The sequence below is a fragment of the Symphalangus syndactylus genome, chromosome 1, assembly GCF_028878055.3.
Source record: "Symphalangus syndactylus isolate Jambi chromosome 1, NHGRI_mSymSyn1-v2.1_pri, whole genome shotgun sequence".
Lineage (NCBI taxonomy): Eukaryota > Metazoa > Chordata > Mammalia > Primates > Hylobatidae > Symphalangus > Symphalangus syndactylus.
This window is the reverse complement of record NC_072423.2, coordinates 47470640-47485703: the sequence shown is the minus strand read 5'-3', so window position 1 is coordinate 47485703 and position 15064 is coordinate 47470640. Positions and strand designations below refer to the sequence as shown.

At 37.2% G+C, this 15064-nt stretch overlaps 1 long non-coding RNA gene across 1 annotated transcript; it reads left to right on the top strand.

Moving 5' to 3' along the window:
- Positions 1-1897: 1897 nt before the first annotated feature.
- On the top strand, positions 1898-9552 carry LOC129458118 (uncharacterized). The gene is made up of 4 exons (XR_008649540.2): positions 1898-2017; positions 6538-6617; positions 7366-7454; positions 9435-9552. It is a non-coding gene; the product is annotated as an uncharacterized lncRNA (long non-coding RNA).
- The last annotated feature ends 5512 nt before the right edge of the window (positions 9553-15064 follow it).

Sequence of the window (15064 nt, the reverse complement as noted above, 5' to 3'; positions counted from 1 at the left end):
CAAGGTGCCCAGATTTCATATTGTTCAAACACACATGCTCTACAATTTGTGCAGTTAAGGCAATTATCACATGGTCCTGAGGCGACATACATCGTCCTCAGCTGACAGGATTAGGAGATTAAAGTAAAGACAGGCATAGGAAATCACAAGGGTATTGATTGGGGAAGTGATAAGTGTCCATGAAATCCTCACAATTTATGTTTAGACACTGCAGTAAAGACAGGCATAGGAAATTATAAAACTATTAATTTGGGGAACTAATAAATGTCCATGAAATCTTCACAATCCATTTTCTTCTGCCATGGCTTCAGCCAGTCCTTCCATGTGGGGTCCCTGACTTCCCGCAACACATTGCTTTTAATTACAGGAAATGACAGTACTAAAAGATGCTCTGAATAATCTTCTATATTCTGCACATACTGTACCTTACCCTTATTTTGTGACAGATAGCAACTCAATTTTCCTCTGATAATCAGGATCAATTATCTCTGCCGGTATAGTAACTCATTTATTTGCCTGTTTATTCAGAGGTATGAGGAGCCCAATATGCCCAGGTGTCAGTCTCAACTTTTAGTTCAATAAATTTATTGTTGTATTACAGAAGCAATCTTTTCTTTGTTAGTAATACCTTTGCACCAGGAGAGCATATGTAAAGGAAAGAGGAGACAAATTTTAAAATATTAAATAAACACCAATGAAAACCTGTTATAAAATATTTATAAAATATAAATGTTATTCAAAAATAAAATATAAAATATTAACCATGCTTCTTCAATTCCCTTTGGTTACTCTTATCATGAGATGTGTATTTCTATCCTTTTACTTTTAAGCTATTTAGATCCTTTTACTTAAAGTGTCTTTCAACTAGGTACCATTAACTTTAATTTACATTGTTTATTCAATATTACAATCTCTTCCATTACTTTAGATCACTTATATTTAATGTAGTTACTAATATATTTTTTAATTGGCCCTCTTGCTATCTGCTTTTGTTATGGTCTGCTTTTTTTTTTTTGTTTCCTTTTTTTCCCTGCAGAATATGAAATTAACTGGACTTTGGAAATCATTACGTAAGTTGGCCACGCACTGAAACAGGGGATTTCTAAGGTAAGAAAGCTTTGTACATGGAGAAAGTCAAGTTCTTATTCAATTAATGAACTTATATTGGAGTTGAATTGCACAAGAGCTGCCTATATGATATTCAGGTAGTGATGGCTAATATGAAGTCAGAGTATAGCCAAGATGTCTGAGCTTGATATTTTGATTTGAGGGTCCACATGGTTTGAGGAAATACTTGGTAATGGAACCATGGATGGGCAACATATATATGCCATTTTCTTTGCAAAATATGTAGAAAGAAGAGCAGAAGAAAAAAGAAGGACTTAAAGTCCTACATACATTTTGAGTATGGTTAGAATAAATGAATGGTGAGAAAATACATCAAGAGATGTCTAGAAAGGTAAAAGGAGAGAATGCAGATATAGGTAGAAAAAAATGGAAAAGAAGATATTGGTCCATAGTATTAAATATTGCTCTAGAGCAATAAGGACTAATATCTTTGGATTGAGCAGTTATCTTAGCAGTAAGAGCATCATATTATCTGGATGGACATCTGATTATAGGAGTGGAGGAGGAAGATTGTAAGATCAACGATTTATTCAGTACAGGTGACAAAAGTCAAAGGGATACAGAGTTGTATGCCTATCAGGTTCAGCATAGCACCCTTGGTCATGACGATCTCAGATAAAGTGGTTACTGGCCAGAAAGGCTGGTAACATTAGGGTTGATACTGAAAGTTCAATTTAGGATGAAATAATGAGGGTGATATTTAGAGTGAGATCTTCATTTTAAGATTTAATTTGATTACAACAAACAGTGCTAACATGTTTTTGTTTATTTTGATTAGGTGGAAGCTGCAGTCTACATAGACTTGATTGAGCCATCTTAAAGCTGCAGTCTCAAACACCTAACACTAGATTCACTTCACATAGTATCTCCTGACTATTAAGTTAAAAAGGTGAAAAGGGCTATCCTGAGATGAGGGTGAGGGCATCAAGTGAAGAGGGGGGAAATATTTGTCTAAGTAATTCTGACACTTATTCTTCAGCCCATGTAGTGATAGGGGAAGTACTTTATGAATTCAGATAACCCTTTTACCCCTTTTTGTCAAAAAAAAAAGAAGTGGATGAGTGAGGGTAAACATATATCACAGAGGTTTTTATTAATCAGAGAAGTTTTCAGGAGGGAGCAACCAGTTGTCAGAATTTATTGTTAGTCATTCACATAATGTTCTGAAACAAGTAAGTAATTTTTAGTCACTATTTTAGACATGTCACTGTAAAATGTGAATTCTGGTTCAAGCACACATCACACCCCATTCACTTCTGTACCCCAGGAGTTTTCTTATGATTAATGTTATTCCCAGGATTGCCAAAGGATTAATAATTAGCTACCTATAGCCAGAAACACAGATAAGCCACCTGCTTTCCCTTCCCAATTCATTTCCTTCCTTTGTTTAATCACACAATGAAACAATTATCTTCCATTCGTGACATCGAAATCACTCCCATAGCAACAGGCATCTCCTTCTAATACTTCAGTGTGGAAAGAATCAGAGAGCAGATACGGATTTTTGAAGGAGAAAGAACATATTTTTATATAAATATACCAACAACCAGCAATTTCTAGGAGAAGGAAATAGAGAGGAATAAGGATATCTCATAGATCAGGCTTTCTTTTTAAATGTTAATTTTCATCTGGCTGTAAACTTCATCTTTTAAAGCCTTTCTCCCATTATTATCATCATACCTTGAGTGCTTACTGCTGAATACTAGTTCTCTCTGACCTTTCTGGAATCATAAGCCATCCTTTCTCTTTGTCACTGTGATAATGGAATGGATCAGATTCTTCCTGCAGACATTATAATGGAGTTCAACTGTCTATGGCATACACTAATGAAAAATGTTAAACCTTTCTTGTCTCCACCATGTGCCGCCACAGCACACAGCAGATGCCCTGCCTGGAGATGCCCATATGGCAAGCTGGTATCGGTGATATTTTCTCTAATGTCAAGGGAGCCTGCTGCATGGAAAGGATGTTGTGGGTGCCATTTGGAGGCTTAGGTACAAGTGCATCGAGTGAGAGCCACTTTATCTGTTTCTGCCTGTCCCCCCTCTACAGTGCCAGCTAGTCAGTCATTGGCAGATAAGTGGGTCTCTCTGCTGTGTGATTTCAGGGACACTGGAAACCCTTTCACTACCCCATCCCCGCCCCCCACACACAATATCTATTGTCTTACAGATGTCTGATGTTCCTTTAATCATCTGCCAAAAAATAAAACAAAAATCAAAACTGAAAAATAATGTATGAAATGCAAACACTGCAGAGGACACATGCTGACTTAAATCTTCCTTATAAAGATATCATTATAAATCATGGGTATTCTGCTTCTCGAAGAAAAAGTCATTGTGGGCTATGTACCGTTAAAGAAATGGGGTAGCTAAAGTGATTGGGGAGAGAGAAGAATGTTTTTTTAAATTCACTCCTGAAGTCACTAACTAAAGTTATTGTTGACTCACTATCACTCATCATTCGAACTATTTAAGTAAGCATGTAAGGCTTATGAGGTGATGAATACCATTGATGAAGACAATCAAAGAAGTTAAAAGACTCCCCTGGGTGTGAAGATTATAGCAAATGGACATTCAGGTCCCATAGTTAATATATAACTTATAGCTCACTTCACTGAGTCATGAGATCCTTGTTTAACAAAAGATAAAAAAATTATATCAAGCAGGATGATGATGATGATGATGATGATGATGATGATAATTCAGTAAGTATGGCTTTTCTAGTCTCTTCTATTTCTTCACTAGAGACCACTTATTCAGGGGCTAGTGGCAGTGAGCTAATGAATACTTTAGGCACCTAACACTCTTACCCAGAAATAACAATATAATGATTTTATAGGGTGTCCAAACTTCTCTTGGTGCATCTCCTGAATCATTTAAAATGGGGTCATTTTGTTATTACTATTTCTCTAGCTCTACAATGATGTACTATCACATCCCACATAATAATAGCTAGTTTCTAGTCCATTCCCATAATAACTATGTGTTGTTGACCAGGAGGCACATGCCACCTTTTATTTTCAAACCAAAATAGTCCAAAAGAGATGAACCTGGTAGAAAGTAGTCATGGCTTTTTAACTACACTGTAGTTTGATTTCTGCTTCAGAGACAAACTGAGATTGCATGCATGCTTGCCAAGTTACAAGGCCAACTAAGGTAATTGTGAATAATTTCACTTAAGATTCTACCATGAGCAAAATAATACAGATAGCTAAGGTGTTTGCATCTGTTTTACTTGTGTTTATGAAAATCAACAGAGATAAATCTTAAGAGACTCAAATATTTAGTTTGCTTTTTTTCTCTGCGCATACCATTGAATTAATACATAAATGTAAGGTATCACATGATATGTCAGAACCACTATTTTTAGATTATGTCCCCCAAGGTTTCCACCAAATATACAGTATAGCTTATATTTGGAGTTGGCAAAGAGGTTGGAGGCTAAATCCTGCAGTGACTGACACACAGGTTTTGCAGTAACACAGACTGAGTTCAATTCCTTCCTCAGACAAGTTTTATAACCTCCCAATGCCTCTATTTCCTAATTTTCTCAAAGGAGATAGTAATATCTATCATATGGATTTGTCATGAAGGTTAACTTAAGTAATTTACATGAAACACTTACAACAATGCATGGGGCACAGTAAACCCTTTGTAAGTTTCATAGTCAACTTCAGATTGAAGAAGGAAGCTGAGACTGTTTAATGCTAAGATTAAAAAAGCTCTTTAAAGACAAGGACTTTAATTCCCCCTCCTTCAACTGCCCCCTCCTTCCAACAAACACACATACCCCAGAAAATAGTTCAGTGCCTAACACAAAACTGGGACTTAAGAGAGTTCAGTGATATATGTGTTCTGGAGTTTCTAATCTGTGTTTGCATTACCTGTCTCAGGACTGATGATGGGGGCTTTTGTTTGGATGTTCTGTTGAACAACTTTTTTAGGACAATTGGCAGGTGAAACATTACATTCCTAAGGTCGATGACAATGAAGACACTTCATAACCAGATACAAACTGGCCCTGGTATCTTGCCAGTGGTTTTTCTGGTACATTGGATGAAGATTTGATTGGTGGCTGGCAAGTACACTGACTTGATCCCTGAGGTTTTAATGGTTTTGATCACATTTTTGTCTCCCTGAAAAGTGCAGTTGTTGGCAATCGCTCTTTTCCTCATTACTGCCAACTGGCTCTGGCCTGCTGCATTTCTTTCTTCTACTGCTTCCTCACTCTAAGTTTTTATAGCATAACTTGAAAATAGTCTGACCCCCTTAATTGCATATCAACTTTGGCCATCCAGAAGATCCTCACTGGAATAATGCATTCCTTTGAAGTTTACTGAAAATGAACCTCAACAATTAATTACTTTTTATATTAATATCATGCATATTGACTGACCTCTCACCATATTTCTAGTAAGGGCAAAAAGATACGATACTTATGTTTATCTGGGCTATGATGTACCTTTTGATTCATTGATTAATACAATTATCCATGTAACAAGTCTTCACAAAATGGTTAATATATGCCAAGTACAGTCTGAGGTAGTGGGAATACAATGATGAACAAAAGCAAACAGAGTCCTTGATCTTATAGAATGTTTATGCCAGTAAAATAGACAAATGTTATCAACCACACAAACCAGTGTAAAACTGTAACATTGAAAATACTCTAAAGCTGAAGTGCTTGATTTCATGAGTTGTAGGAGTATTTGTTTGATCGCAATCAGGAAAGTTAGAGACACTTTTCCGAAGAAATGTCAATTGAACAGTTATGAAGATAATGACTGATGACAGAGAAAAACATTTCATGTTGGTGATATAAGATGTGCCAACATTGAGATGCAAGGGAGATTTAGGCATGGAGCTTGAAAGGAGCAGGAGAAGACCACAGACTCTGAAACAGAAAAAGTGGGATAGATTAAACTGTGCAGTAAAGCTAAAGAGGAACTCCTCAAGTTGATACCATCATACCAGGTCTTGAAGGCCAAGTTGCAAGATGCCACATAGAGTTTAAAAACAATGAGATTAGAGTGATTTTAAACATAAAGAGAATGTGATACAAATTTTCCTTTTGAAAATACAATTGTCTAGAATATGGAGAAGTCAAAGTGGAAAAGAGAAAAATACAGGTAGAACAGTAAAGTGGCTAATATAAAAGTCTTAGACCAAAAAAAAAAAAAAAAAAAAAAAAGATGGCAACCTGGACAAAAGTGGTAGGTGTATGAAGAGAAATAAGGGGGATAGGGGGATAAAAGAATATTTAATGATATGGTATCACATATTTCATTAGTGTCAGGGTTACTCCTAGTTTCAAGATTATATAAATTTGGAGAGGTAAGAAATCATATGATTTTTATCTAATTTAGTTTTAACCATACTGAGTTTTAAATGTCTTTGAAATATTTAGGAGATGGCAGGTGAGAAGACTATTGGACACACATTTGGGGTTAGAGAGATACATGTCTTCAGCTGAAGATCTATATGTGAGTTATCTTATAATTCATAATTATAGTTACCATATTATAAAATAACTACTAATTTCAATAGAGAAATGGATTAACTTGCTGAGACAGGCAGCCATGAGTGATAAGAGAAACAGGAAGAGGACTCAAGCTTTCAGAATTTGAAAAACTTTGTGGACTATGAGTCCCAGGCTTCCCCATTAAACTGTGGATTCAGTGTCTAGGATGGCCTAATACTGAATTAAAAGCAGAATCCAGATGACTGGATAAAAGGTGCATGAGAATTTGAATAATTATAATAGTTTTTCTTATAACTAAAGTTATTTTCCCTATAGATTGAAACTTCGAAATTTAACTCTTGACTTTATCTGACAATCAAGACAATCACTGATCATGTGTTAATTTTATACTTTTTTGTCTATAAATAAAGCTGGCAAATATATTATTAACAATGTTGCTCAGTGTCCCTTACAGAAAGACTCCTATAACAAATATTTCTCATAGCTTTTTCTTTTTTGCACTTAATTCTGAATGTTTCTGACAAGGAAACTCACCTGCTTTCTAATAGTCAGGTCATTATTTCCCTCAAACTAAACTTCTCATATCCTTTTTAAAATATAAACTTCATTTCTTTAGCTTCCTGCATCTCTGCTTACTTTGTTCATGTCTGTATTTATTTCCATCAGATATCTAGGCACTTAACCACCACAGTATCTTTGCTGCCTTCGAACCAACTTAATTATGTAAGTCTTTCTTTTCTATCCTTTTTCTAGATTCTATCACTTGCCTGTATCCTCTCCCATCATTGCCACTGGGCACTCCAGCAGCTCAGATCTTCCATTCTCATTATTATTTTACAAAGGTGGGTTCTTTTTCAACATCCAGGGGTTCAGAGATAGACCCAACATTGCAAAGATAAGCTTGTGAGCCATCTGTGAACTAAACAGAGTGGTTGTCCAAAGCTTTGTGGGAAAATGGGAAAGTAGACAACCATAAATATTCTCATTCTTCAGTTTTCTTATAGTTCAGGTTGAGTATAGGGCATTGTTTAGCCCAATATTCCTCTTTTCCAACTTGAAAATAAGCAACTGTCTTTATGAAAGTTACTATAATTAAGATAATGAAGGAGAGGTAGGAAATGTCACTGCTGTCTAATAGAAGTCCATCCTCTCCTTCTTGTCACACTTCTAAATGTTGTAGTCCATCCCTTCTCATTTGCCCTTTCTCTTCTTACCTTTCCTATAAATCAAAACTATGATAATACCAATATATTTGTCTAGATTTTTATTCAAATTGTCATAATGTCAGTATATTTGTATTAACCTTATTGGTTGCTTTGAACACGTGCATAAACTCAACATAACACATGTGTGTGTCTCTACCCCTTTCGAAGGTTTAAACATCTTCATTCAAATCTCCCTTGACATCTAGTACTAGGAAAGGCTGACAATTGATCCATAAAACCATTGTTAAATAGTTATGTTAGAGTAAAAATGACTTCTACTCTAACATTTCAATACATATCTGCATGTATTGGAAATGGGAGAAATACATAATTTTTAGTTTGGATATGATATAGCTTAACACTTAGCAATTCAATACAGTAAAAAATTATCCCAAAACACATGCATTTCACAATGTGAAGGAAGGAGGAAGCCTAGATTATAGTTGGCTGTAATATAGGATGGAACAGAGTTTGCCTTGGGGAAGTGGTATGATTGTTCATTGAAAGGTTTTTACCTTTCACTTGAGAACTTGTGAAAGTTCCTGACGGGAGTGGAAATGTTTTAGGGGTAAGCAAATACAAAGGCACAGAGAATAAAAAGCATGCGCTGTGTCCAAAAGCCTATGAGTAGTAGAAGATTAAAAATGGGCTGCTAAGGACAAGAGAATGAGGTTGAAAAGCTAACTAGGCACCAGCATGGAGAGCATATGCCACCTAAGTAGAGTGACCCTTACACTGAGGTGTCTAGAATAGCAATGCCTATTGTCATTAATAGCATCCTCCAGTCTCTCAAAAGTGTTTGGCTTAACTAGCAGATTATGTCATTATTCTGTACATATAGAACTGTGATGTGGTAGTATAGATCAGTGCTTTCCAGAGTACATCCTACAGAATAAAGTCACTGAAAAATGCTGATTGGGACACTGAACGAAAGGTTTCTATAAACTATTGTGAGAATCGTTTATGTAATATCTGTCCTTCTTGAACATTCACAATGCACATGTACAAGTCTTGTAGTGTAGAAGGCTATTTAAATGCTTTAAGAATTTTTAACCACAGAAACCTTTTCATCGCAAGATGCAAATTAAGACATTACAAAAGTAGGAATGTTTGTCTATTGATTGGAAGATTACTATAGGATAGTGTTATGCTATAGGAAAATTAATCTTTAGTAGGCTGGGTTAGTAGGAACAAACGCTGGAAGTGGCAAGATACATTATTTAAAAAATTTTTTTTACATATGTTACACTTTAATCCAGTATAGCAGATTGTATTTTCCAACATTAACATCACACAGGAACTTCCAGAACCTTGCCACTCCGCCATCAAGAGGTGGAGTCTACATTGCTTCATCTTTAAATTGAGTCAGGCTTTATGGCTGTCTCAACTGATAGGATGGTACAGAAGTTGAGTTACGTAACTTACGAGTTTAGGTCATAAAAGGTGATACAGATTCTGCCTGACTTTCTCTCAATATATGCACTTTTGGAGCCCTGATTCATCCCCTAAGAAGTCCAGCTACCCTGAATCTGTCATGCTGGAGAAAACACATAGTGATAAAGAGAAATGCTTGAGGAGCTCCAGCTGTTCCTCCATAAGCCATGTGCATCTTTCCAGCCCAGATGCTAAAAATGTGATAAGATGACTTGGAGACAACTGCAGCCCCAGCCATCGTCTGACTACAACTACGTGAGACACCCTGACAAAGAACCACCTAACTGGCTCCAGTCATTCACCACCCAAAACCATGACACATAATAATAAATGACAGGTTTTGTTTATTGCAACAATATTTGATGTGGTCTGTTGTAAGGCATTAGATGGTTAGAGTATCTGGATCTGTAAAATCTTTCCGAAACTTTAAAAACATGATTAAATACAATTTAAAAATTCAAAAGTGGGTGGAGAAAATTTAAACAGGAAACTGAAAGAAAGGTAAAATGAAACAAATCCCCTAAATTTGTCAAACATGTTTCCCAATGTGATTCTAAACTTTCTTACAATCATAGCCACTTTGATCTATTGCACAATCAGGCCTGAATAAGAATTGGGGTAGAGTCTTATGTAAAAGAGAATTATCTCTTCAAGGTCATGAGTGAAATGGCCAATGAGCACAGTACAGAGATCAGTCAAACTTTGTAGCATCACTTTATAAAGGATGCTGGGGGCTTAAAGTAGAAGTACTTTAAGATAAGGGAATAAAATCTATCGGATGTGAACATCATCAACAGCAACAAACAATATAAAAGAGAAATATTTTAAAATAACATTGATTTATCTTGACAAAAAAGAAGAGAGAATCAAATATGATTCTGAGACTATGAGCCCCGGTAACTAAAAGAGTGGAGCTTTCATTAGCAGAAAGTTGGAAAATAGGAAGAAAAATGTTTGCAAGAAAATTTTGTTTGAAGTTTTGTAGATGGTCAGACATCCAGACAGTTATATTCAGCAGGCAGATTGAAAGAGAAAAGGGGATGCAGAGAATTAGTCAGATTATAACAAGTTGTCAGATTTCTTAGTCATCTCCTTGGAGTTGAGAGTTGAAGCTGTGACAATCAATGAGACTGTATGAAGGAATTATTTCAGGAGAGAAGAGGAAAATGGAGAACACAAACCTCAAGGAATCATGGGTGAGCAAACGACCTAGAGAAGAATTTAAAGAAACACCATCAATATAAAAATAGCACAAATGAAGCAATAATGATCAAAACAAAGAGATTATCTGTAAGAGGAGAATGCTGAAATTGAGATCACCAGGTTCAATAAAATCATTGTTTTTTTTTTTTATTGGAGATTTTCTGAATTTTGTAAAGCAGTTCCAACAATATACTTGGAGGGGTAAAGTCTTAATGGCCCGTACCTGAATGTCACTTTTAAACTAATTAAAACCAATCCCCAAATATCAGATCTTAAATATCAACTATTAAAATAATCATAGTAACTATTTAAGGGATCAACCATTTCTACAAGAGCTTCAAATTGAGTTTGAATTAAACATAATGCATTCATTGAATTTTTTCCCTCAACTATGCTTCTCAGATTCACAATGTACATCAGAACAAAATTCTAAATCCTTGATAGCATGCAATAAGTAACCTAGGAGAGCTTAGGTTTTTTTCCCTTATTTTGATTTCTACAAACATAATCGGCAGAAGAGAGAGTAGGAAAACAATCTCTGGCCCATAAAACATAGCAAGGAATCTTAGGTTGTACGATTTTTATGTACATATAGATCATAAGGTTCAAAAAGGAATCTTAAAGCTGCTAAAGTTGTAGAAACGGAAAAAATCATAAGCAACCAGACACTGAAGAAAACACTCAAATCAAGTGGAGATTTCTCAAGATCAGTTTTCCTAGCACACTAATTAATCAGAAAAATGGCCTTCTTAATGTAAAATGTTAAGCCTTTTACACATTGAAGCACACACATAAACACACATATATAAATGCATGTGTGTGTGTGTAAATTAGAATGTGAACGTGACTGTGTGTGTGACCCACATATACACAGTTAACTTTTCTTTTTCCAGACAGATCTTCCTGCCCAGAGACCCTGAAAAATTCCCTCACATTCCAATATCTTTTATCATACCATTGTCCCTATTAGTAATACCCTTAAACCTCTGGTATAATTATTCAACCTTACCCATTATTCAAATCTAATTCAGGTCATTTTTCTTCCATATTTGTCTCATGAAAGGATCATGTTTGTCTTTTTCACCACTGTATGCATTGTAGAGTACATGCTGAATAACTACTGTATGATTGTAGCTTTTTAAATTACTAGAATTCATAAATATATACCAACTCATTGCTTTTCTGAACTCCTAGATCTCATGTAACCTAGATCCATTATATTATTACTATACACCATATTTATTTGGTTTGGGCTTCTTTCTCTTACATATAATTTCTTTCTTCACATGACATTTAGAAGAATTTGAAAGACGTGGTAAATTGAATTAACCTGAATTGAAATGAAAAGATAAGCTTCTCTTCCCAGGACCAACATGAATGTAAAATCTGTGATCAAACATCTGTTTTCAATGTCAGCTGCAAATTCATTCCTTCATCATTCTCCACCCCCTTGTTAAAGTTAAGTGTGGGAGAGAGACCAACAGTCATCAGGAACAGAAGACAGCTATGGAAACAATAAGTGCTGATTTAGGTAAACAGGATATGTAGTGTGTGGGTTTGAGAAGTTTCGTGTGAATGAAACACTCACTGCCACAAGGACTCTTTTAAGGCTTGTACTGACCACACAACTAGAAAAGTAGTATTGCAAATGTAATGAAGTCCACTCAAGTACAAGTATCTTTCAGAAAACAACAAAAACAAAGTAAATCAAAACAAAACCGTGCAATTGAAAGTTGCACTCTTAGTTAATCATTATTATAGAGTGCCAAGTGTTTTATAACAGAGGAGGAGACAAGGAAAGGAAAAAGAGAAAGGCAGGACAAAGTAAGAAATGGAAAGAATGAGAAGGAATTGAAACAGTAGTAGGAGAACTTTGCCTTAATCAGACTGCAAAATATTGACCTCTCCAAATCCTTCAGCTGACTCAGAAGTTGGAAAAAAAATTGGTTAGGATTTTGAAGTGGCAGGAAAGGAACGCCCCTTCTAATGCTCACCAGCGCCAAGCAAGAGCAGTCCCACTCTATAGCCCAGGGCTGAGCTCATCAAGCTGGCTCTGGAACCAAGATGCTGGCTGTGCCACTGTGCTCCCTTAATGCGTAGCACAAACCCATTTACTTGTTTGATTTTGCTTCTTTTTGGTAAATAATTTACATAGTTTTGCATTAGCTCAATTTGCAAAAATTGAGCAAACAGTGCAATTTTCTGTAATTATGCCAGTGCAAGACAGAAGTAAAGTCTGGCTGAGAGAGGCTTTATCTGAACTGAAAAGACATTTGGTGGAAATGGAGCATGAGAAGAAAATGAAGATCTGCTTAAATTGGCTCTGGCCAAAGTGAGAAAGAACAGAATACAATTCAGCTAACACTCTAGCTGAACTAAAAGTCTTTGTTTTTCCTCTTATTCTCTAAAAGTTGTCAGGTGCGCATACGTATACCACACCTATGGTATTATGCCTACCCTCCCAGAGAGAAAACAGATTCCACTGTGATGGCTACAATGTGATTTTCTCACTCAAACACATATACTCCTTATTTGACTAAACTTACTTATTCTTCACTTTGATCCTCTATTTTGCATACCTTCCATTCATCCCAAAACATCCTACAAAAGCTAAATCATGAAAGTAAAGATTAAGGTTAATTTTGTCAAATGCCAACTATGTGCATGGCTCTGCCTAGAAGTGCCTGATGGAGTCTGAAGAGCTTGAGGGATAGGCACTTATTTGCAACTCTGGGTATGGGGCAGCAGGGTATGCATTTCAGTATCTCTGTTAATCTCTGAATTGTGGGAAATTGGGATGACCAGACCTTCCACTCTTCTCTAACTGCAACATGGTCTAGAAAGGTGATATGATTTGGCTGTGTCCCCACCGAAATCTCAACTTGAATTGTATCTCCCAGAACTCCCTTGTGGTTGTGGGAGGGACCTGGAGGGGAGGTAATTGAATTATGGGGGCTGGTCTTTCCCGTGCTATTCTTGTGGTAGTGAATAAGCTTCACAAAATCCTATGGGTTTATCAGGGATTTCTGCTTTTGCTTCTTCCTCATTTTCTCTTGCTGCCGCCATATAAGAAGTGTCTTTCACCTCCCACCATGATTCTGAGGCCTCCCCAGCCATGTGGAACCATAAGTTTTTCTTCCCAGTCTTGGGTATATCTTTATCAGCAGCATGAAAACAGACTAATACAGTAAATTGGTGCCAGTAGAGTGGGGCGTTGCTGAAAAGATACCCGAAAATATGGAAGTGACTTTGGAACTGGGTAACAGGCAGAAGTTGGAACACTTTGGAGGGCTCAAAAGAAGACAGGAAAATGTGGAAAAGTTTGGAACTTCCTAAAGAATTGTTGAATGGCTTTGACAAAAATGCTGATAGTGATATGAAAAATAAGGTCCAGGCTGAGGTGGTCTCAGATGGGGACGAGGAACTTGTTGGGAACTGCAGCAAAGGCAATTCTTGTTGTTTTAGCAAAGATATTGGCAGCATTTTGCCCCTGCCTTAGTGATTTATGGAACTTTGAACTTGAGAGAGAGATGATTTAGGGTATCTGGTGAAAGAAATTTCTAAGCAGCAAAGCATTCAAAAAGTGACTTGGGTGCTGTTAAAAGCATTCCATTTTAAAAGGGAAACAGAGCATAAAAGTTTAGAAAATTTGCATCTCGCCAATGCAGTAGAAAATAAAAACCCATTTCTTTGGGGAGAAATTCAAGCCAGCTGCAGAAATTTGCATAAGTAGCAAGGAGCCTAATCTTAATCCCCAACACCATGGGGAAAATGTCTCCAGGACATGTCAGAGACCTTCACAGCAGCCCCTCTCATCACAGGCCTGGAGGCCCAGGAAAAAAACGTGGGTTTGTGGACTGGGCCCAGGGTCTCCATGCAGTGTGCAGCCTAGGGACTTGGTGTCCTGTGTCCCAGCTGCTCCAGCCATGGCTGAAAGGGGCCAACAGAGAGCTCCAGCTGTGGCTTCAGAAAGTGGAAGCCCCAAGCCTTGGCAGCTTCCATGTGATGTTGAGCGCGCGGGTGCACAGAAGTCAAGAATTTAGGTTTGAGAACCTCCTAGTAGCTTTCAGAAGATATATGGAAATGCCTGGTTGCCCAGGCAAAAGTTTGCTACAGGAGCAGGGCCCTCATGGAGAACATCTGCTAGGGCAGTATGAAAGGGAAATGTGGGTTCAAAGCCCCCCCACACAGAGTCCCTACTGGAGCACTGTCTAGTGGAGCTGTGAGAAGACGGCCACTGTCCTCCAGACCCCAGAATGGTGGATCCACTGACAGCTTCACCGTGTGCCTGGAAAAGCTTCAGACACACAATGCCAGCCCATGAAGGCAGCCAGGAGGGAGTTTGTACCCTGCAAAATCACAGGGGCGGAGCTGCCCAAGACCATAGGGACCTATCTTTTGCATCAGCGTGACCTGGATGTGAGACCTGGAGTCAAAAGAGATTATTTTGGAGTTTTAACATTTGACTGCCTCGCTGGATTTCAGACTTGCATGGGCCCTGTAGCCCCTTTGTTTTGGCCAATTTCTCCCATTTGGAATGGCTGTATTTACCCAATACCTGTACCCCCATCGTATTTAGGAAGTAACTAGCTTGCTTTTGATTTTACAGG